This window comes from Theropithecus gelada, chromosome 14 (genome assembly GCF_003255815.1).
Source record: "Theropithecus gelada isolate Dixy chromosome 14, Tgel_1.0, whole genome shotgun sequence".
Taxonomy (NCBI): Eukaryota; Metazoa; Chordata; class Mammalia; order Primates; family Cercopithecidae; genus Theropithecus; species Theropithecus gelada.
In genome coordinates, this window is record NC_037682.1 from 25,370,320 (window position 1) to 25,394,716 (window position 24,397).

The window sequence follows — 24,397 nt, forward strand, 5'->3', positions numbered from 1 at the left end:
CTCCGGTTGCCTGAGAGTTTGGAGTTTGATGGCCTGAAGGCAAGAACAGACAAACTGGGTTATTAGAAAACACGTATCAAAACCAAACAAGGGGAGAGGTAAAGACAGCTCAAAATTTCTGAGGTCTTTTACCAGTTTACACAGGGAGATGGAGGCCAATAGCTGACTGGTAAAAAAAACTTTACCCCATTGCTGGCATGTGGGGCTTTGGGGTTCCCATCTCCTGAGCTCAATATTAAGCCAACCAGTTTAAGGTTTAGGAAATTAACTCTCCAGTTTGGAGGATGCATCTGAGGGGATTGTCTCTTAGTATGGAGACATAATTACCTGTTAGGAATAGAGGACCAAGGAAGAGAAAGGAATAAAAAGAAAGCATTTTTTTCAAAGGAGTCCCAAAGGTTCAGAATGCATTCTAAAGGGGTACAGACTGAAGATGAATGACTACCCTTCTAGAAAGAGGGGAGCAGGTATCCCTGGTTCCCTTCAGTTCTTAGGAGATACCTGGGGTATGCAAGGGAGACAAGGAAGAGTGTCCTCTTTCCTGTCTTCTGACCTTGCATCCCCGAGTTCCAGCGACCTTGGCAGGTGCTGCCATGAATGTTAAAGAGGCTTGCACCCATGAAGCAGAGGGGTCTAGATAAAAGGAATCATCTGCTCTCACCTAGGCCTCTTTTCCACCTACTGTCAGAAGCCTCGGAGTTCCCTAGACCTCATTTATGCCATGGATATTAACGTGGTCTTTATCCATGAAACAGGAAACTTGGGGTTGGCTTAATTGGTGGGAATCAGCCACCCTCACCGGCACTGTGCCTTTTAACCTATTGTTTTTGCTTCTGGATCCCTCAGATCCAGTTTTCCTTCCTGGGACTTTGACCTGAAGCTTGGAATTGAGTTTGGGACAAAAATGTGTCTCAAGAGGGGTTGCATGAACTCCTTATCATAAGCTGAATGGTAAGGTGAAACTGTGGAACTGAGTCCTCCTCCAACAAGGGAGAGGAAAGGATGTCTTGTGACACATCCAGATAACTCGCTGCTATAGTTGTGCTTGCTAGAATTTGGGTGCATGGTGCTTTGCTTTGGTTAGCTCCCTTGGTCTTACTTTACCAAAAGGAAACTACTGAGTAATTGGCATCGTATTTATTCCCATCACCTGGAAAGATTTGCAGGATAATGGCTCAGAACTAGAATACTGGTCCATATTTTATCATTACCCATGCCTTTTGTTCTTTCTGACCTACAGCCGGAGATTGCTGGTTGGTTCACAGGAACAATCAGGGTTAGTCTAAAATGTAGGCAAGAAACTTAAAACAATGAGTTTAGAATTTAATGACAAATATATAAGTTTTGAAGCATGATTTGTTTCTCTCCAGACATCATGGTTGTTAGAAAACAAATTATGATAAGACTGAGTGGTTTTCAAGATAGACTTTAGTCTTATACTTGGCCTGATTATTTGCATAAAGTGCAGCAAGAGCAATTATTTCTACATAGGGCTTTTGGATTGGCTTTGATGGAAGTCTGTTCCACAAGGAATCTCAGATAAAACCGTTTAAAGCACAGCCCAGTCATGGGTTTGCATTCTCAAATACCTGTGAGTTGGGTCATCCTCTCCCCTTAAAGTCCCAAGATAAACTTGGAGCCCCTGGACCTGTTAGAAAGTAAAATTGTTTACTGACCACAGGTGAGGAACCCTGTATAGGGACTGTGTAGGCAAGGGTATGAGGCCAATTTCTGTACTGGGCTTTTATTGGCTCTGCAAGTGGAGATTGACTCCTTAAAGCAAAGCATACCCTTCCAGTCGAAGCCTGGTAAAAATAACCATTTTCTTCAATTGTGTTCTGTCACAAAAGAAAAATGGATTCTTATTGCACTGATGCAAATATTGCCATAAATTAAGAATACTTACAGAAAGTCTCCAAATTCTAGAGGAATGCGGCAGAGAGAAACAAACATGCCCCAAATTTTGTCCACAAGAGTATACCTTACTTAATTATTAAAGGCTGTAAATAGTTCAAAATAAGTTTCATTGACTATGAAAAACAAAACAAGGATCAGCAATATTCCAAGCAAAAGTCAAAAAGATTTGCTCAGCTTCCTGAGTTCAGTCAATTTAGTTAAATCTTGTTTTGCTTGAGATTCGTGAACATTTCAGCTCTTTATGAGTCCTGTGCATTTTCCTTTATTCCAATGTCACAATCTCCAAAGTTATCAGAAACCTAATTGTCTCAAACACGATCAGAAATTGTATCTGAGAGCACCTGTCAGGGTCTTTTTTTTTTTTTTTTTTTTTTTTTTTGAGACAAAGTCTCATTCTGTTGCCCAGGCTGGAGTGTACAGTGTTGTGATCTCGGCTCACTGCAACCTCTACTTCCTGGGTTCAAGTGGTTCTCCTGCCTCATCCTCCTGAGTAGCTGGGATTACAGGTGTGTGCCACCACAGCAGGTTAATTTTTATATTTTTAGTAGAGATGAGAGTTCACCAAGTTGGTCAGGCTGGTCTTGAACTCCTGACCTCGTGATCCAGCCACCTCGGCCTTCCAAAGTGCTGGGATTACAGGTGTGAGGCACTGCGCCTAGCCTAAGATATCAATGCTGCCAGCACCTTGGCCTCAATCTTTTAGCCTCCAGCACTATGAGCAAATAATTTGTTGTTTAAGCCACACAGTCTGTGGTCAGAGTCTTATAGCCTATTATAAATCATTTTTTGAAACGGATTAAAACCAAACAACAATTGTCTGTGAATAGCAAAATATCCAGGGTAGTTACAGTTAGAAACACGATTGACAAATAAGTTTGGTTATCTCTGTGCTACAATAATTTAACATAACAACCTTAATTATGATTGATGGCAAATACTTAGACATTAGAATTCTGGAAATACTACACAGTTTAGGAACATATATTATCATTATTCACCAAGATATAACCTAAGAAGATTGAGCATTATTTTGGCAATACCACGTATCTAAACATGTCAGATAATCCTGTTTGCCTCTCTTCTCCGGACAGTTCAGGGACCCCCTGAAGTATTCAAAAAGCCACGTGTCAGGAAAGACAATTATTTTGTTTGTTTGTTTGAGACAGAGTCTTACTCTGTGCCCCAGGCTGGAGTGGAGTGGCACGATCTCAGTTCTCTGCAAGCTTCGCCTCCATGGTTCATGCCATTCTCCTGCCTCAACCTCCAGAGTTGCTGGGACTACAGGTGCCCGCCACCATGCCCAGCTAATTTTTTGTATTAGTAGAGACGGGGTTTCACTGTGTTAGCCAGGATGGTCTTGGTTTCCTGACCTCGTGATCCGTCTGCCTCGGTCTCCCAAAGTGCTGGGATTACAGGCGTGAGCCACTGCACTGGGCCAGGAAAAACAATTTTGAAGCTGAAGTTTGATTTTGGAAAGGCTGTTAAATGTTATAAGTTTAAAACACTTGGTACTATGAAATAGAATTCCAGATTACTGTAAATTATTTATTTTGCCAAAATTATGATTCAGAAATTTAAAAGAAGCAAAAACCTTTTATAACCCTTTATAAATTTTGCTAAAAAGCAGATTAGCACCTTAGGAAAACCTTGTTATGCTTTTATTTCAATGCACAATTTACAGAAAAACTATAAATACCTTTTATAGAATTTAGTCAATATGCTTACACAGATAACCTCTTCTGGAAGATTCACTTCCACCATTCTTCCACCACTTCTTTGAACCTTCAGCTTTTTCCTATTTTAACTTAAAACAATCCTTTTAGTTTACATTTCCATGCCTCCTTATAACCTATTACTTAAAAATACATTGTATTGTTTTTACACACCTTGCATGTAAATGTATCTCTAGGAGTTTCAGTAACTCCCAGCAATTTTTAACTTTAAGGTAAAACTTGGTAAGTTGCTTTAATTGTGTGCTAATTGCAGCCAAGGTTTGCCTTCTTAGTTAAGAGTGGTTAGTTCCATCTGTCCCCAGGTCTTAGCAATTGTGAAGCCGCCAAGTCAAATAGTTCTCAAAACTCAAAAAGCAGTTTGTAACCTTAAAACACTTATCAAACCTTGCATGTGATCTGCATTTTACTAATAGTTTTCAGGGCTGTTTTTATTTCTGAAAGATTAAAGTCAGGGAACCGGAAGTTACCACAGATTTTATCTTCTCTTTAAAAAATGTAAGATCCAAGTGCTTATCTTTCTTTAGGCCAAATTAATTAGAGCTCTTTTGACAGACATTACACAGAGTACACACACAGACAGGCAGAAAAAAAAAACAAAAACAAAAACAAAAAAAACAAAAAAAACCCAGTCGCTGGGTGGGGCGCTTTAAGAGACTGGGCTAGGTGACCAGGTGCAGTAGCTCATGCCTGTTAATCCCAGCTTTTTGGGAGGTCAAGGCGGGCAGATCACCTAAGGTCAGGAGTTCAAGACCAGCCTGGCCAACACGGTGAAACCCCGTCTCTATTAAAAATATAAAAATTAGCTGGGCATAGTGGCAGGCGTCTGTCTGTAATCGCAGCTACTTGGGAGACTGAGGCAGGAGAATCACTTGAACCCGGGAGGCGGAGGTTGCAGTGAGCCGAGATCATGCGACTGCACTACAGCCTGAGCGACAGAGTGAAACTCCATCTCAAGAAAAGGAAAGAAAAAAAAAAAAAAAAAGAAAAGAAAAGAAAAAAGAAACAGGGCTAAGAAAACAAACTTGCAGACATCTAAGCTGGGAGGGCTCATCCCCTCAGGCAGTATTGCTAAACTAAGCCTTGCCAAGCAGTTACCAGCCATGCCCTCAGGATGTAAAACAAGATGGAAGCTTGATTTCACAACAAAAACTTTGCAGAGAATACGGTTATAGTTGGCCTAGTAAAACATCTTCTACAAGAAAAAAAAAAACTTTAAAAGTTAGCTTGCTGACAGGGTAGAGAAGGGGACAGAGAAGAAACAGAAAAACCGTTTAAAAGTGCAACCTCTTATTCTTATGCAAGTGGTTCCTCCACCAGGGAGACAAGTTTAAGCTTAATTACTGTCTGATAGAGTTAAACCCCTTGGACAGGGAAGGGGAAGGCTGGGGCAGCCTACAGGGGCTGGGAACGAGCCAGCCGGCTGTGCAGGACCCTTAGGCCATGGGTCCCAGCACCAGCAGGGAGCGGGGAGCAGAGGGAGCTGCTGGTTACCGGTGGGTCCCAAAAAAGGAAGGAAAAGGCCATGAAAAGGCCCGGGAGCTACGCGGGGTGGAGGCATGGCTTCCCTCACACTCAGAAGTCTGAAGATTAAAAGGTTGAGAAGCAACAGTGAGAAGCTTTGAGTCTCCCTTTCACTCAGGGCTTCTGGAGCCTCCACGTTACAGAAAAATGTTGCATGACTTTTCCTTAGTTCATCTAAAGATGGGGTTCTTGTCCATCTCATGGCCATGAAAATTTAGACTTGCAGACCAGTTTAAAGGATGAGTAAAGAAGGGTTTTATTGGGGGAAAAGAAAAAAAGAGGGAAACAGGTACTCTCTCAAGGCCAGAGTACCTCCGCTAGAGCACTTCCGGCCAGAGGGTTAGAATCCCAGGTTCCACACAGGAAGAGGAGGGGCCAGGCTCAGGCTCACCCTGCTGCAAACATCCTGACCTTCCCTAGGCTCCATCTCAGCGGGCAGGCTGGTTGGAGTTACTCCACGGACCCTCTCCCACGGGCTGTCTCAGAAGGTAAAGCCAAATTTTAATTGTATGGAGTTTGGATACCTATGGGAAATCCTAGTAGAGTTGTCCAGTAGGAAGCTTTTCTGGGCTGGTAATATGAATCTCACAGTCAACAATACAAAATTTGTAGTGAAAACAGAGTGGGTGAAATCACCTACTATGCAATATAGCTATTTCAGTGGGAAAAGAAAGAACTGTGAGAAATAACATTTCATAGGTGTGAAGAGGAAGAGAAAAACATTAATTAAACAGCCACTAAAGAAATATTTGTTGTTTTCACTGTAGGTAAGACCCTATGCTAGGCCCTGAGGTTATCTCTGTAAATATGAATCCCAGGCCAGAAACAGAAACAGGTGACACAGATAATTAATTGCAGCTGCGTTAACTGCTCTAAGGTAAAATTGCAGGGTAGGTGATACTGCAAAGGGAATTCTAGTCTGGGAAGTTTCTTTTAAAGTAGTGGAATTAGAGAAATTGGTGGTGATTGATGTTAATTAGAAGAAGATACAGGACATGTGAAGTTGCAGTCTAAGGAATTTAGACTTTATCCTATAGGCAATAAGGTAGTCATGGAGAAGAAAAATAGATATGAGCCGAAATTCATATCAAAATGATTAATTTATGAGAATTCAATGAGGAATCAGTGAAGTTATAAATCTCTAGCTGGGATTGAAGAAATAAGAAGATGCCTTAAGTAAATATATATATATATACACACACACACACACACACATATATATATAAGGAACTTTGTATTTTCTGACCTATATCACACAAGCAGCCCACAATTACTATGCAATAAAGAGAATTTTCTGAAGAATCACAAACTCATGATATCTACATTCAGACTGGTTTACCGTGGCTTGAAAAAACAGAAAACAAATGCCTTTGATAAGCTTCCTAAATAGCTAACTAATCCATTTTAGGAGGTTCTTTCGTTCCTTAATATATAGTACGAATTGCGTTTAATGGAAGAACAATGAAACAGGAAATTCAAAATACTACAAAGTCCACCAAGAGAATGAAGTTAGGTTATCATCTACTAAATAATTTATTAATTGATGTTATAATATCTCAGAGAAAAATTACAGTTGCAGTTTTCCAATGCAGTCAGATAAGAAATATAATGAATAGAAGGAATGTAGGCTTTTATACTTGTGATTAGACCACTGAAGAGAAATTCAAGGAAAGTAGTGGATGCTGCAGTATGAATAAATAAAACCTCTGGAGACCAGATTACAGGTAACCATTTTGCTGTGAACACCAAGGCACACACGAGAAGTAAAGTAATACACACCTCTGCCATCTCAGGGACCTGTCACCCAGTGTTAGGTGACATCATGTGTATTATTAATCCAAGGCTTGGAAAGCTTTTTAAAATGCTTTGGTATTTGTTTCAAAAAAATAGTATTAAAATTGGTAAGTGACCATGATTTTTAATTTTTTTATAAAATGTTATTCATAAGCTGTCTGCAAAACAGCTGCAAAACATAGCAGTATATATTACACAATAATAAATGTACTTATATATTAATAAGTAACAGTTTGAAAACATGGAAAGAGCTGGAACCTTCAGCTGGGTCATGATGACTGGGTTTATTTTGCTTGTAGTGCAGGTCAGAGAGAAACATGTCTATGCTAATCATTAAGCAATGAAAAAAAAAGAGTCATGAGCAGGTAACCTCACCTGGATCAACATAATAAATGTCAGAATTGGTTGGGGGACAGAGGAAAAGCAAAAAATAGTAAGTTTTGGCGGGGCGCGGTGGCTCACACCTGTAATCCTAGCACCTTGGGAGGCCAAGGCAGGCGGATCACGAGGTCAGGAGATCAAGACCATCCTGGCTGACACGGTGAAACCCCGTCTCTACTAAAAAAAAGTACAAAAAATTTGTCGGGCGTGGTGGTGAGGCCTGTAGTCCCAGCTCCTCAGGAGGTTGAGGCAGGAGAATGGTGTGAACCCGGGAGGCGGAGCTTGCAGTGAGCCAAGGTTTCACCACTGCACTCCAGCCTGGGCAACAGTGCAAGACTCCGTCTCAAAAAGAAAAAAAAAGAATAAGATGTTTTTAGTCACACACAGAATCTTAAAATCACAGTCTTTCAATCTGTAAGTCTGATAATAAATGGGTTGGATTCTACATCAGTTTCTCTCTGGTTCTTTGATTGGATGATTACTAGCACAGTATCCAGGAGGAAGATTATCACCATTCATTACAAGCCTTCTGAGTATGTTACAATATTAGAATTTAGATAGGTTTTCTTTCTGGAGTTTAAAATCTAGAGTTTCTACATTTTAATTGATTACTTAGAATTTGGTAAGCACCTGTGCTATGTCTGTTTGTATCCAGTGAATCAAGTGTGTATAGTTTTTGCTTTTACCTTTACTTGGGTCCTAGAAACATAAGCGCAAACATGTTTGCAGAAAAATTATTTTTATAGTTTCTTGTTTTATTTTATACCTGGAAACTTCTGTTCAGCTGTCCCATGGCTATGGAAAATATTGTACTTTAAAAATATTTACCTGTTGCCTTTAAGCCTATTGACAGATTCTGTCTTTACACAGCCATACTTTCCTTGAATCAATCCACACCCTACTAAGTTTGCGCATTTGTCATTTTGAAACAGGAACAGCAGGGAAAGGGGTAGAACACCATCAAACCATTACATCTTTTCTAACTCCAACTATTCACTTTTTCCATTTTAAATATTTTTACTATTTTAGTAGCCATTCAGACACTAGATACAATATTTTAGCCTTTATTTTTGGGTTCCAAATTTCCATTAAAATTTTTGACTTCTTTTAAACTGCATGACTCTAATATTTTCGTGAGTATATACATGTGTGGACATAAATCCACGTGTACTTCTTCCACACTTATATTCTCCATTCTTTTGCTACTGCCCAACACACATTTTATAAAAGTTTTTTAGTGAATGTGTAGGAGAATAGTTTTTCTCTTCTAGTAGTTTCATGGTTTAAAACTCTCAGTTATATGTTCTTTATTGTTTATTAATTTTTCCACCTGCTTCTGAAAGATTCAAAATATCAAAGTTATAATGGTACTGACTTTAAAATCACATTATTCATTAATATAGTTTCCTTTTTGTTTTGAAAGAGACAGTTGTTTCTCAATATGTCATTTGTGTATCTACATCACTGGTAATAATACTTACTCATTATATTAATAACATTGTTATAGTTAGCATTTATTGAATTCTCAGGTCAGACCACTCTTAGGTTTATAAATTTGATTTTACATTCCTCAACTTTTCCGACTGTCCTCAATATTAAGACTAAGCACTATGAGAAAAATAATGAGTCTGAAGATTCCACCCAAGGTAGGAAAATGAGGACCAGAGGTACATACTATTTTATTTCCCTTCTCCAATGTCTATTCTTGAGAAATAGAAACTCTGTTATACATTCTACTTACATAAAACCACCCTTTTATTAAATCTTGTTTAATAAACGTCTCTTAAAGAACTGAAAAAAACAGTTAATGAATCCATAACATAATTTTACACATCCTGTCTTAGGTTCATAAAAGAGAATATGCTCTACAAAGGTTAATCGCGCGCGCGCGCGCGCGCACACACACACACACACACACACACACACACACACACACAAAAAAAATCTGGTCCTAAACTATTTCTGTGTCTTGGAAAACGTGTCTCAGAGTTGCAGAATTTTTCAGTGACCTGAAATAGAGACCTTGACAATGTAGCCCTGAACATCCATTATGAATGTAAAAGGAATAAATGTAAAAAGCAGAGTTTGTAATTCTTGCAATGTTGATGCCAAGTTCTCCTCTGTTCACAATATTTCTAATGACTATCTTAGCAAACAGAGCTGACTTAATATGTGCTCTTGGGATTTCACCTCCTGCCCTCAATCATATTTCTGCCAAGTTGTATGTTTTTTAGTGTGAAGACTCTTAGAAAATGTCTAATATGATGCAGTTTACAGAGTTTTCAGTTCATTTTTTTTCCCCTCTAGATTGTGGGGGTCTTGAGAGATGGAAAAAGGAATTATGTTATTCTAAAACATAAAGGGGTCTCACATAAAGATTCAAGAAATGTTAAAGTAAAATGCATGTGTCGCTTAGTAAATACACCAGAATCACATTAATGCATTTAAAAGAAAACTTTTGCAAAACTTAGATGTTTTTGTTGCAGGCCTTCAGGCTCCTACTCTTTATTCATCTTTTTCCTGAAACCACTTTTTAAGAGTCAGGTTTCAAGAGGCAGAATTTCACTTTTAAACAAGTTAATTAAATTAGGGGTTTGCAAACTATTAGCTGCCTACCAAAGACCACTGCTAATAAATAAATTTATTGGAACACAGTCATGCCCATTTGTTTATGCAATATGTATGATTGCTTTAATGCTATAATAACAGAGTTGAGGCCGGGCGCGGTGGCTCAAGCCTGTAATCCCAGCACTTTGGGAGGCCGAGGCAGGCGGATCACGAGGTCAGGAGATCGAGACTATCCTGGCTAACATGGTGAAACCCCGTCTCTACTAAAAATACAAAAAACTAGCCGGGCGTGGTGGCGGGCGCCTGTAGTCTCAGCTACTTGGGAGGCTGAGGTGGGAGAATGGCGTGAACCCGGGAGGCGGAGCTTGCAGTGAGGAGATCCCGCCACTGCACTCCAGCCTGGGAGACACAGCGAGACTCCGTCTCAAAAAAAAAAAAAAAAAAAAATAACAGAGTTGAGTAGTTGCAACTGAGATTGTATGCTTCAAAAAGTCTAAAATAGGCTGGGCATGGTGGCTCATGCCTGTAATCCTAGCACTTTGGGAGGCCGAGGCTGGTGGATCACCTGAGGTCAGGAGTTGGAGACCAGCCTGGACAACACTGTGAAACTCCGTCTCTACTGAAAATACAAAAATCAGCCGGTCGTGGTGGAGTGTGCCTGTAATCCCAGCTACCTGGGAGACTGAGGCAGGAGAATCACTGAAACCTGGGAGGCACAGGCTGCAGTGAGCCAAGATTGCACCACTGCACTCCAGCCTGGGCTACAGAGCAAAACTCTGTCTCAACAAAAGAAAAAAGGTCTAAAATATTTACTATTTGACTCTTTATAGAAAATTTGCCAACACTTTGTGTAGAAGATGGAAACTAATTAGTCTTTGCCAATTATAAGCAATTATTAACATAGTATTAAATGATTTGTAATAGTTGGGCTTTGAAGTCCCATATCTGCATTCTTTAAGAATACCTTCCTTCAGCTGGGCACAGTGGCTCATGCCTGTAATCCCAACACGTCGGGAGGCCAAGGCGGGCAGATCACGAGATCAGGCAATCAAGACCATCCTGGCCAACATGGTGAAACCCTGTCTCTACTAAAAATACAAAAATTAGCTGGATGTGGTGGTGCATGCCTGTAATCCCAGCTACGCGAGAGGCTGAGGCAGGATAATTGCTTGAACCCAGAAGGTGGAGGTTGCAGTGAGCCAAGTTTGTGCCGTTGCACTCCAGCCTGGTGACAGAGCGAAACTCTGTCTCAAAGAAAAAGAATTTTAAAAAAAGGATACCCTCCTTCCACTAGCTACACTGCTTGTTTATAATTGTAGACTTAAACAGCATGGTATTTATGAGTAAGTAAAATTTCACATTGGACACTACTCTGTGACTTAAAATACTGTCTTTGAGATTCCTTTAGCACTTCTTTGGTTGCAGAATTTATTACCTCCAGTATTTTTAATTGTATCTGAGCGAATTAACAAGAATCTCATAAAAAGAAATATAGCCAATGAGCTTTTAGAAAGCTTCCTTTTTGTTAAAAAAAAAAAAAATGAAGCTAATTTCTCTTAAATGTGAGTGTTCCCTAGAAACTTTAACACCATCCTATGCTGTACTTACATGCTGATTAGATGCTTCAAGTACATGTAATTTTCCTGAAGAAATATTTATTTTGCTGTGTTGATGATTCTTTTTCAACTAGAATTATTAGGGGAATATAGTCAGTCCCCAGAAATAAAAGATGACAGGTGTTCAGGCAACCATGACAAATTTAAATGGCATGATTACTTCTCTGTGGTAGATTATTTGTTTTATTGTCTGAAATAACACAATTACATTGCGGTCTACTTCCATCTATAGTTACATCAAAGAGAAGATAAAAGAATAAATTAAGCTTGTTTCAAGTACATTTTGGATAATAATTGCAGAGGACTTGAAAGTTGGCAGGCCAGTTGAAATGTGCCCCGAATTCACTAAAACTAATATCTAATATTTTGAGGATTTTGACTTGATATATATTTTAACTTTCCATCTATTTTCCAAGTGTTTTTGAACAAGCTCCAAATCTCCATTTAGAATAATGAGCAATAAGGAATTTTTCTTTTGCCTTATAATCCAAGGGTATAGAGAAGAAAAGCTCCTACCCAGATCATTTCCCCCTAAAGATTCTATCCTTAGACTTTGCTTCCCACTTAAATGTCTAACTCATCCTTTCTCAGTTCTGACTCCATATTAGAAGCACCTTGTGATCAAAAAAACAGTGACATTCAAGCCCCATGCATACTTCAGCGATTTTGATTGAGTTTATCTGGGGTAAGGCCAAAACATCAATGTTTTTAAAGATCCCCTTGTAATTCTAGTGTACACTAGGGTTGAAAATTGCTGGTCTAAATGCCTTAGTGACTATATAGGTAGATCCTATGAAATGACAAACCCAGTGGACTATCAGTAGGAGCCAAGTATGAAGTTTTTGATGGAGGTTTGAATGAGCTTGAAATAGCAAAGCAATGGATGGAAATTTAGTTTCTCATATTGGATGTGAGCAATTAGAATTCACTTCCCAAGTTAGTCTAATACCACACAGGCATACCATTTGTCATGTGATTTCACACTTAACCAATACCTGCTTATGGCTTAATGAATATAAATGAATATGAATATAAAATGACTAATTGTGCAGAGGGTAGTAATCATTTGTCCACTAGGTGCTTTTTTCATAATGAATTTAAATGGCTATCATAATTCTTGAGGCTAGAAGTAATTAATACATTTCAGACTGTGAACATAGATGGGACCTAGGATATAAGAATAAGAAAAGTTATTAATTCTCATCAGTGGAAATCTTTAAGAATGAGGCAGTCATATGCCTTTCCTGGAATAAGAAAGAAAGAAGATTCAGTGAAGACACGAGGTTGAATTTTGTCGATAACCGTCAAGGGTTCCTCCTATCATGTGTGTCTCTTGGGGCACAGGGAAGATAAACAATGTGGCAGAGGGAAGTGCTTCACCTGTAGCTTTAGCTGGATGGTCTAATCTTGTGACGAGGCTCTTGGATATTTCTAGGGAACATACAGTGAGAGTAATGACCTAAGGGGATTATAGGCTAGGGGATGGAAATTAGAACTCTCCAAACCAGCTTGACTCTTTCCACAAATGTAATTAGGTAAATTCCAAAATCTTGATATTTTGTCTTTTATCATGAAAAAATTAATCCAGAAACGTGAAAGTCATTTATTCATTCCTTTATTCAATTCAATCTATAGCTGTTTTCTATATTTTTTCCCAACTATACTTCATTATCAATATTGAAATGTCTAACATGCTTAATCCTATTATTAGTCTTCTTTCCTCCATTTCTTTGTTCATTTCTTCTCTTTCCCTCTCTTTGTCCTTTTTTTTAAATATAATTTCTCAGTTTTTCTGTTTTTCAAATTACAAAATTAATACATCCTGTTGTAACAGAAAAACCAATACCACCAAGATATGTAAAGACGACACTTATCATTACCCATCTGTCCCAGGTGATCAACATTAGAAGCTTGGCATTTTTCTTTCTGCACGATTAGTTTACTTAAGCTGTTGCCACACTTTTTTTTTTTTTTTTTCTATTTCCTTCAGGGGCAAGAATATTTCCTAGAGCAGCAACTAAGTAAACAACTCTGTAGTGAAGTACTAAAATTCAGGCTCCTAGATTTAGAATGCTTGTTTGGATCTTTCCTCCACTATCCACTATAAAGGAAACAACTTAAGCTTGAAATGCTCCATTTTTTCTCATCTGTAATATGAAAATAATAGCCTAACTTCATCATAAAGAGGCTGTGAGGATTTATGTGTGATAATGCATATGAAGTATTAAGATGTGATATGGCATCTAGACAACTACAAATAAAGGATGATTTTTATTACCAATCAACTTTTATGCTGATTATCTCATGCATTTTAGAAAAGAGAACATTTCCAAGTTGTTTTTCTCCAATCTGTGCAAGAAATATTTTCCAATGTGCTAAGCCTACAGCAAGAGCCCACAGGAGCTGAGTGGGACCAGAGCTGTTACAGATTTATTTCAGGGAATTGCTTGACTTAAAGTTGAATGTGAATGGGTAATTTAAAATCATTCCGTGTAGCAGGACGTTCAAACTAAAGATAGACATTGGTGCTGATGGCACTACATCATGACTTTTTCAGATATTTTATGTACAAGGGAGGGGTTGGGTGTGTGTGGGTATGGTGATGTGACCTGCACACCTGCGTAAGTAAGCAGTCCAGGGAGAAAGCAGTGACCAGTCAAATTCCAAGTACTCAAGTTATTCTTTTTCTCATGCCTTTTGTTGAGAAAAGCTTGTACATTACCTTTCGTAGAGATGGGCATCAATTGCTACGGCACTAAATACTCTGTTCTCTGTGGCTAGGTATATATCTTGTACTCAGTGCTAAATATACAGTAAAGTCTCAATAAATACGAATGAAGAAATGGATGGATAAATGGATTAACGACTAACTGGATGTTTGAATAAAAGATGTGGTCCTCCCATTGCATTCCTCTTGTCTGCTGAGGAGACCAAGAAAGACCACACAACGCTGTGCTTAAAACACGTTTTTAACTGGCTGGGGGCAGTGGCTCAGGCCTGTAATCCCAGTACTTTGGGAGGCCGAGGCGGGCGGATCACGAGGTCAGGAGATTGAGACTAGCTGAGACCATCCTGGCTAACATGGTGAAACCCCGTCTCTACTAAAAATACAAAAACAAAATTATCCGGGCGTGGTGGCGGCACCTGTAGTCACAGCTACTTGGGAGCCTGCGACAGGAGAATGGTGTGAAACCAGAAGGCGGAGCTTGCAGTGAGCCGAGATCACGCCACTGCACTCCAGCCAGGGTGACAGAGCGAGACACAAACAAACAAACAAAACCAAAAAACATATTTTAGTGTCAATGACAATGTTTTTAAGACATTGTTAAAGTGTCTGAGTTTCCTCAACTTTAAACTGAAGCTCGTATTTTCTCGGTGTTAGGGTGTATGGATTACTTCGGACAATATGTGTGTAATTTTTTTTTCATATTATACTTATTAAATGGGTAATTATGAAAATAAAATAGAGTGTTAGGATGCACTAAAAGTTGAGCTTTATATGGGTCTGGCACAATGTGAAAGGTTACAAAATATTTGATGAATGAATGAGTGAATTAATAAATGGGTGGGTGAAAACATCTTGATTAAATTATGGCCCAGCTTCTGCTAATTCACACAAAGTCCAGAATTACTGGTGAAGGATGACTACACACTTATACGAGGTGTCATCACACAATAGCTGTGGGCTAAATCTGTCCCCATAACCCTGGTTGGTTGGTTTGTTGGAATGGCTCCAGACAAAATTAATAGAAATTTGTTTTCTCTCTGGCTAAGTACCTACATTATAATCTCAATTTTGCCTCTTTATTCACAAAGCCTGAAATATTTAATATCTGCTCTGTACAGAAAATATTTTCTAACTCTGTCTGTACTATAGCTCCAAGATTGCTGGGCCAAGTCTGATATTATCTACTCAGTACCTCACTCTCTGCCTGATTTATTATGGTAATCACTCCCTCGATGACTATTTAATGAATGAATAAACAAATGCCAATGCCATATGCACTGATCTTCAATACAGAAAGTATTTGTTTCAGAGTCCACAAAAACAGACATTTTACGTTTTACTAAGATAGAAAAAATAATTTTAAAATTATAACTACATTATTAAATGCAAATTGTTTAAAAAACATTTCAGAAGCATAGTGTGTATCATGATGAATTATTTTCTGGGTATCTGCAGAGGTAGAATGTACTTCTCCAACTTATGCTTGAGATTCTAGCTGGTCTCCTTCCATATGTGGATATTGCAGGAAAGATGATATTCACGGGCTGAAAAGCCTTCTTGTCGAGGATGGAGTTTACCTGGGAGTGTTTGTCTGTTGGCTGGTCCTTTCTTTTGTTCTTAGAAAATTTCAGGTGGGGAGAACTGCATATCCAATTATGCTAACGAACCCACAGAGGAGTCTTTCAGCTTCATGCTGTGTAGTGCTCACAGTATGGACTTTCACTTAGTACAATTCTTTGGTCTATAAGAGCTGTGTGACTTAAAATTAAGTGCTTTCAAGATTCTCAGTGTAAGTAGAACGGAGTCGATTTAAGTGCATGTGCCCTTTATGGCTATTTATAAACTCTATCAGCCTCCATTTTTATGTTTCTTTCTCCTTTTGTTTTTGTGGTTGAAAATTTCCTTTTGCTATTTTGTCTGATTTCCTGTAGTCGTTTAATATAAATCACTTCAAATCTCTTTTTTTGAAGTAGGTAGGATAACCAGAATTTCTAAATATGATATAAACTATGTTTATAATCTTACTCCTGAGACATTTCTGAATTAAGTAATTTTTTCTTCCCTGAATCAATCAATACATACTTATTTCCCAGTCCCCCTCCACAATATTCATGGGATTCAGAGTAAGAATACTAATGGAAGGCCACAAACCATATTTTTAAATAGCTAAAAGTTATAAATAAGCTAATATACTGTTAAATAAAATACATTCTGTCTCCCTGCATTGACAAGTATCTGCCTTTATTCTGGCCTGGAAGGCAGGTATGAACTTAGCTTTCTTGAGCTCTCACAATGGAGTGACTCAGGGAGGGTCATGCCAAACCCTTGCCACCCTTTCTTCTCCTTCTGTTCCATGCAACTCTTGCTGGAACCACCAAGACACAAAATCTCCCACCTCCACCACAATGCCCCTTGGCCATCCTGCAGGGCTTTGAATGTGCTATAATCTGTCTTAATTTGACCCAGAAATGTTTGGGCAAACAAATCTCAAGCCCTAGCAGACTGGACTGTGGACTAACATGTGGGTACAAGCGCTAGTGGGCATGTTCTTTTGACGCTGTGGTTTTACCCAGTTCGTGGCATAACCAGAAGAAAGCCGTGATGGACCCTCTAAAACCACAGGATTTTGGTACAATCTTCTTTTATTCATGTAGAAGGGAAGTACTTTGTCACGTAATGGAAAGAACATTGACTTTGAAGTAAACGTAGCTTCGAATTTCAGCTCAGAGTTTTATTAAGACTGTGGTTCTGGTGCAGTTGCCCAAACTGTTTGGTTTCCTTATCTGTGTACTTTATTATAATTTCAGTGAGAGAGTAAACAAGATAATGGATGCAAAGCATTAGCACAGTGTTTGATGTCCAGTAGATGTTTAAAGAAAAGTTGGTTCTTTTTGCTATTATACAACTAGTAAATATTTAGTAGAGTATTGACTTTATTTTTTTGTTGATTTCATTTTATTGATTATACGTCTTTACTCATACCCCTCTGTAATTCACAGGAGGTGGCTTTAGTAGTCTTACTAAATCAAAAGGCTGTTTCCATTTTTGTAATGATGTGAGCTGAGGTTTTCTTCTGGAACCTCAGTTTTCATGACTGTTTATATAAGTCCTGGCATTTGACTGGCTTCATCTGCTTGATTCTCACTTTTTGATAAACTGATACCTAGTTCAGATTGATACCTGGCTGCATTGGGACATGTTTGATCTTGGAATAAAAGCCCAATAATAAATCAATATTCTACGGAGTCCTTTGGGTTTGATCTAGGTGAAAAAGCTCTTTTATCATCAGGATTCTTTGATGTAAGTGACCCTCTGGTCTTTTGATGTGCCAAATGCCCGGAATGGGAGAGTCTCAACAAACTAGCAAGTCCAATTTTGGCTTTGTGGAGATGAAGAAGTAAATGACTTTTAGGTAACTTGGAACCACATACACATGTGAATCAAGACTGTTGTTTCTTTCTTCTTTTATATCCTCAAGTTGCTTTATCAGCATGTATCAGTCAGTAAACCAATGGTTTTAGATTTATTTCTTGTAAAGTAGTTGTTTTATTTTCCTGTACCTTACAACTCATTTTTATATATTATATTATGGCTAATAAAATAACCCCCTTTTAGATTTTGCCAGTACTTTTCACATTTATTCACAACAATGACAAAAAAAGTAATAAATATACATTATGGACTAGGGTGTATAAGGCATGGAAATATAACTGTGAGAAATACAGAGCTGTGATCTTGTGGGAGATGCTCATGTTTATATTAGGAAAACTACACAGGAAAGACTTCTGTCTCACACTTAGGGATACAAAAAACACTCTAAAGAAAATAATTCTTAAAGAATAATAGAAGGAGGGTGTGTGGAGAAAGAGAAAGTGGAGGGAGGAGGAATGAGAAAGTAGTAAATAAAAGGAGTTGGAAAATAGAGGAACAGAAAATGTTACAGGCAGAAGAAATATGTTTTGTAAATCCTTGATGTGATGGACACTGTATAAGCTCTCTATCGTTGAGTAACAAATTATGTTTATACTTAGAGGCTAGAAACAACAATAACAACAAAGACAGTTTTCCTGCATCAAGAATCCAGGCATGCACTGGCTGGGTCCTCTGGCTTCAGGGTCTCACAATGCTACAGTTAAGTTGGGCAGGGCTGCAGTCATTTGTGAGCTGGACGAGTAAGGAATTCACATTCAAGGTCATTAATATGGTTTTGACCAAGTTGCAGTCTGTCATCATTTGTTGGGCTAAGAGTCTCAGTTCCTCTCTAATTCATCTGGCTGTTGATCAGAAAAAATTACTTCCTTGCTACCTGTGCCTCTCTATAGAGCATCTCATAGTTTGGTAGCTGGCTTCCATTAGGGCAAGAGACGAGAGAGTAACGCAAGCACGATGGAAGCTAGAGTCTTCTTGTAACCCAATTTCGGAAGTGACATCCCATCTTTGCCATATTCTCTTTGTCAGAAATGTGTCACTAAGTCAAACCCACACTCAAAAGAAGGGAATTATACAACATCATGAATACCATGAGGCAAAGATTTTTAGGAACTGTTTTAAAGGCTGCCTACTACGGGCGGTAGAGTATAATTAAGGAACTGAAAATACTACTGTATGTTTGGAGCATAATAGTGATAAAGTGAAGGGAAATTAGACTGGATAGCTAAGCATTAGCCAGATTGCAAATGGATTTAGAAGTCATGTTAAGGGTTTGGTGATCATTGTAAGAGCAAGAGTTTAAGCTGACAATGACATTATCATATCTGCATTTTAGAAAGTTACTTTGGTAGTAGTGTGGAGACTGGGATGTGCTGGGTTGTGTTTCAGGCTGCTGTGATAATCTAGCTGATAAAAGTTAGTGGCTGTTTAGAGCATTAGAGTAAGCATAGAAAGCAGTTGTTGAACTCAAGAGATTATCTGGTCACAAATTCAAAAGATACAGCACAGTCTATATTAGGTGGCAAGGGAAAGGTGAATTAAGGATGAAACTGTTTCTTACTTGAGGAAATTATTGAAATGTAGTTTCATTCGTTAATTGTGTTTGGGTGGTAGGTAAAGTCATTACTCTTATGAGATCTGTACAAATTTGAAGAACTGTGAGACATCAAACTGAAGATGGCCAGTAAACATTTGAAAACATGATCTGGAACGCAGAAGAAAAAAATGGGTTACAGTTAGGGATATAAAGGTCACATGAATCTTAGTTGGTACTTCGTTGATTAGAGTGTATGAGATTCTAGAGAGAGGGATCAGCACCAGACAGAGGTATTCCAGTGTGGAACATTTTGACAATAGCAAGTGAAAAGGTGGATTCATGTGGAAAGTAACAAGAGGGAGGCTGAAAAGGGGCCAGGTTATGCAAAGCTTTGAAATCAGCAGTTAGACGTTTGGACCTTTTTCCTTAATGAAAATTGGAGACATCGTTTTGTTTGTTGGTATATGTTTTAAGAATGGGAACCACATAATTGCATGTATTATAGATAAGCAGCTGGTGTGTGATTTGTGTATGTTTGTGAGGTGTTATAGGAGTCTCTGTTCATGCTCATATAAGCCAAGTAAAGACTAGATCAACCATATATCCTCTTTTGATATTGCTAATGTCTGAATAAGCTCATTGGAACACTGGTTCTCTAATTATTGACTGTTTCATCAAAAGAGTTGTTATCTTCAGTATAGAAGCTGTCACAATATTTTTAAGATATTGAATGAAAATGCGTTTGCTATCAACTCATTTTTCTGGGGAAAAAAAAAAAAAAACCCAAAAAACAAATACAGAATTCCTGTATACCCTTTACTCAGCTTTTCCAAATGATAACATTTCATATAAATGTAATGATCAAAACTAGGGAATTAACATTTATGTGGTTTTATTTTAAATTTTGTCAATTACTCATGTAATATTTGTTTTGGACCAGGATTCAATTTGGAATCCCAATTTTATTTGCAGATACAGTGATTAAATAGTATCATAATAATAATTACATTTTTTCTTTGAGTCATGAAAAGAAAATTTCCATTTTATTGTATATACTGATATTGTAATGTAATAAAACAGAGTATATTTGTTTTGGATGCAATTTTGCTTTTCTTTAAGCAAATAAATTCTAGTAGTATACAATTGACTTATCCTAACTAGAAGCCTTAGAAATATAACCAGCGCCCAGGGCTAATGCAAAGAAAACAGAGGAAAGGCAAGGATAATCCAAAAAGGCCAACCACAAAATGTGCTTAGGGTTTTAGATTTAGTAGTATGAGAATGGTTAATACCTTGAATAAATGAACACAATACTTCTGGGAAAGCAAAGGTTTTGGCAAGGAAAGTGGGAGTATTTCTGTTCAAGTTTTTGCTTCTCAAAATTGGTGAATTATATTTTAAAATGTATTGTTATTTATTGCTTTTTAACTTTTCATTTTGAAATTTTATACAAAAGTCACAAAAATATAACAAGAAATTCCTACCTCTAGTGTTGAATGCCCTTGCTGCCATAGCGGGTTAGGCTTCTCTGACTTGCTGACTGCTCTAGGGGGTTCAGGCATAACTGATAAGGTACCTCCATTGAAATTGTGACCAGGTGGGTACAAGTTACCACTACACATAGCAAGAGATCCTTGCCTGCAACATCATGGGAGGATACGAAAAGTCCTTTGAGGGACAAAATCTGCCAAAGCACAAACAACTTGAAGCCAATAGGCTCTCCCTTGCAAATGATGCACCACAAGCAAAACAGAAAAAGAAAAAAAAGAGTACCTAAATGAAGATGTGAATGGATTCATGGAATACCTAAGGCAGAACTCACAGATGGTTCACGATGGGGAGATGATAGCAACAATCAGGCAGTAAGGGAATAAGTTGCAGTTGCTTTAAAGAAAGACAGTCTTATGGGAAGGAAAACAATGAGTGACAAGCAGTGAAGAGAAATACAGTGGTATGTTTCCATTGCAGAAAACCTGGTCATACAACTGCAGATTGCCCAGTTGCCCCAGAAAATCAAGAGATGGGCACTGGGTCTGGGTTCACAGAAAGCAAAATAATCAAGGGCAGGGCTAAAGTAGCCCCGCCTCTTGGTGAATTTCCTTTTGTGAAATGTTTGTTTGTAGGGAAATGAGACAACTGTCCAGATCTTGTCCTCATCATCCCAGAGGACTCTGTGTTGATGGTGGTGGTTGCAAACTTTGTTGCTCTGTGGAATATTTTAAGAAGGGTTGCCCTGAAAGTCAGAATTCAGATCTTTGGAATGGTCAAAGTTGATTGCTGATCAAAGGGAATGAATTCACACTCTGAAGAAATTGGATGACTTAAGTCACAGAAATCCAAAACAAATATACCTAAAATTGTTATTTTTTGATAATGAGTAAGTACTATTGCTACTTACAACCTCGTTGTTACTTTGCAAACAGGACATACTTCACAAATTAGAGCTGGGCTCCCTTGGAGTCAAGCATTTATTGTAGGTGTCAGTATGATCGAGATGTGGTCAAAAACATCTTTGCGTATTCTGTCCATTGAGAAGTACTTCTATCACTGTTCAGAGAAAATCACTGAAGGAAATAGTAATATTAAAAAGAATTTTCTAAAGGAGCATATGTTTAACTGATACAACTTAGACACAACTAAGTGGTGATATAACTGATTGTAACAATCATCTTTTTGAAAATGCAAAATTACACATAAATGTGAATCACCCCTGAGCAAAGATACTGCTTTGCATTTGGAAATGAATTTTTCTTTGTATTATTTTCTTGCTCCAAAGTATCAATTTATTATTATTATAGTATAAGTTGCACAAAATCTTTATTTAAAATATATTGAATGAAAATCCATTATCTGATTATTCTGGGGGGAAAAAAAAAAAAAACAGAACAAAGAGTTCCCAATTCTCGAATACTCTTTACCCAGCTTTTCCAAATGGTAACATTTTATATAAACACAATTATTGAATCTAGGAAATTAACATTTATTCAGTTCTATTTCTAATTTTGCTAATTATCCATGTTCATTTATTCTTTTGCTCTCTTTCTCCGTCTCTCTCTCTCTCCCCTCCCCACCCCACCCCAGCGCCCTTTCTCTCTCTTTCTTTTTTGAGACTACGATACAATTCTGAATTCCAGTTTCACTTAGTTTTCATGTACTTTTAGGCACTTTTAATCTAGAAAAGATCTTCCATCTTCCTTTGTCTTTCACGACTTTTATATTTTTGATTGGCTAAGAATTTGGTAAAATAGTTTCAATTTTTCTGGTAATTTTCTGGCAAAAAATACCAAGAATGATGTGTTCCCTTAAATGTTGGGATTTTTGGCCGGGCGCGGTGGCTCAAGCCTGTAATCCCAGCACTTTGGGAGGCCGAGGCGGGCGGATCACGAGGTCAGGAGATCGAGACCATCCTGGCTAACATGGTGAAACCCCGTCTCTACTAAAAATACAAAAAACTAGCCGGGCGTGGTGGCGGGCGCCTGTAGTCCCAGCTACTCGGAGGCTGAGGCAGGAGAATGGCCTGAACCTGGGAGGCGGAGCTTGCAGTGAGCCGAGATCGCGCCACTGCACTCCAGCCTGGGTGACACAGCGCGAGACTCCGTCTCAAAAAAAAAAAAAAAAAAAAAAAAATGTTGGGATTTTTGAAGGATCCCATTTATTAATTATTAGTCTTTTTACCATCAGACTTTTAACAAATGGAGAAATAGTCTTTGGAGTTACATAGGCATCAAAACATATGCTTTGTTATTTATAAAGCTGAATTAGATAATAAACCTTAGACTTGATTCCTTTCTCTTCTGAATTGAGTTCGTCATTCAGGCAATAGCAAAGCAGATGAGTAAACCCAGATGCCGCCTTATGCAGAGGGAGGGACTCTCCAGGTATTTTATTATAAGGAGGAGAAGAGCAAACTCGAATATATTACACTTAGTAAAATCTATGGGCCAATGCAAGTCACACCATGATTTTCTTGGTCTTGTTTGTGCTGCTGTAACAGAATACCACAGGGTATAAATCAGAGTATAAGTCATCCAATTTTTAGGGAACAGAAATTTATTAACTCATGGTTCTGGAAGTTGGGAAGTCCAAGATCAAGCTGCTGGCCTCTGGTGAGGGCCTACTTCCTGTGTCATGTCATAGGAGAAGGGCAAAAAGGAGGAGTGTGAGAGAGGCAAAGGGGGCCAAATTCACCTTTCTATAAGGAACTAGCTGCCATGATAACAAACCCACTCCAACAATAGCATTAATTTACTCTGCCCTCATGGTCTTATCACCTCTCATTTGACGCCACCTCCCAACACAGTTGCATTGGGGATTAAGTTTCCAACACATGCTTTTTTGGGGACACATTCAAACCATAACCTTCTGTCCCTGGCCCCTAAAATTCATGTCTTTCTTGTGTACAAAATACATTAATTGCATTCCAATAAATTCAAAGTCCTATTTTATTCCAGCACCATCTCAAAAGTCCAAAGTCCAGAGTGTCATCTAAATCAGATATAGGTGAGATTCAAGGCACAATTCACCCCAAAGCAAATTCTCCTCTTGTGAGCCTGTAAAGTCAAAACAAGTTATCACTCCCAAATGACAATGGTGGGACAGGTATAGGATAGACATTCCCATTTCAAAAGGGAGACGTAGGCAAGAAGAAAGGGGTAACTAGTCCCAAGTAACAACATTAAATCTTAGGGCTTTAGAATAATATTATTTGACTCCATGGCACAGTGGGGTGGGGGTTGGGCTCCCAAAGTTTTGGGCAGTCCTGCCTTTATGGCTTTGCTGGACTCAGCCCATGCAGCAGCTCTCACATGTTGTAGTATTATGCCTGCATCTCTCCCAGTCCAACATTGCATACTAGTAGATCTATAGTTCTGAGTTCTTGGGAGTGGTCCCACTCCCATGGCTCCATTAGACATTGTCTTTATTGGGACCTGTCTGAGGTTAACTTGTTCTCATGACTCTAGGCACTGCCTTACTGGGGACTCTTTGGTGGCTTGTACCCCACAGTTCTGCTGGGCACTGTATTAGCAGAGGCTTTCTGCAGCAACTTTACCCTTGTAACAAGTCTCTGCCTGCGTCCCCAGGCTATCTGGAACATCCTTTAAAATCTAGGTAGAGGAAGCCATGCCTGCACAGCTCTTGAATTCTATGCTTCTACAGAATTAGTACCATGTAG

The 24,397-nt window shown here is 38.5% G+C and overlaps 1 pseudogene; it reads left to right on the top strand.

Moving 5' to 3' along the window:
• Nucleotides 1-15,824: 15,824 nt before the first annotated feature.
• On the top strand, nt 15,825-21,595 carry LOC112605864 (annotated as a pseudogene).
• The last annotated feature ends 2,802 nt before the right edge of the window (nt 21,596-24,397 follow it).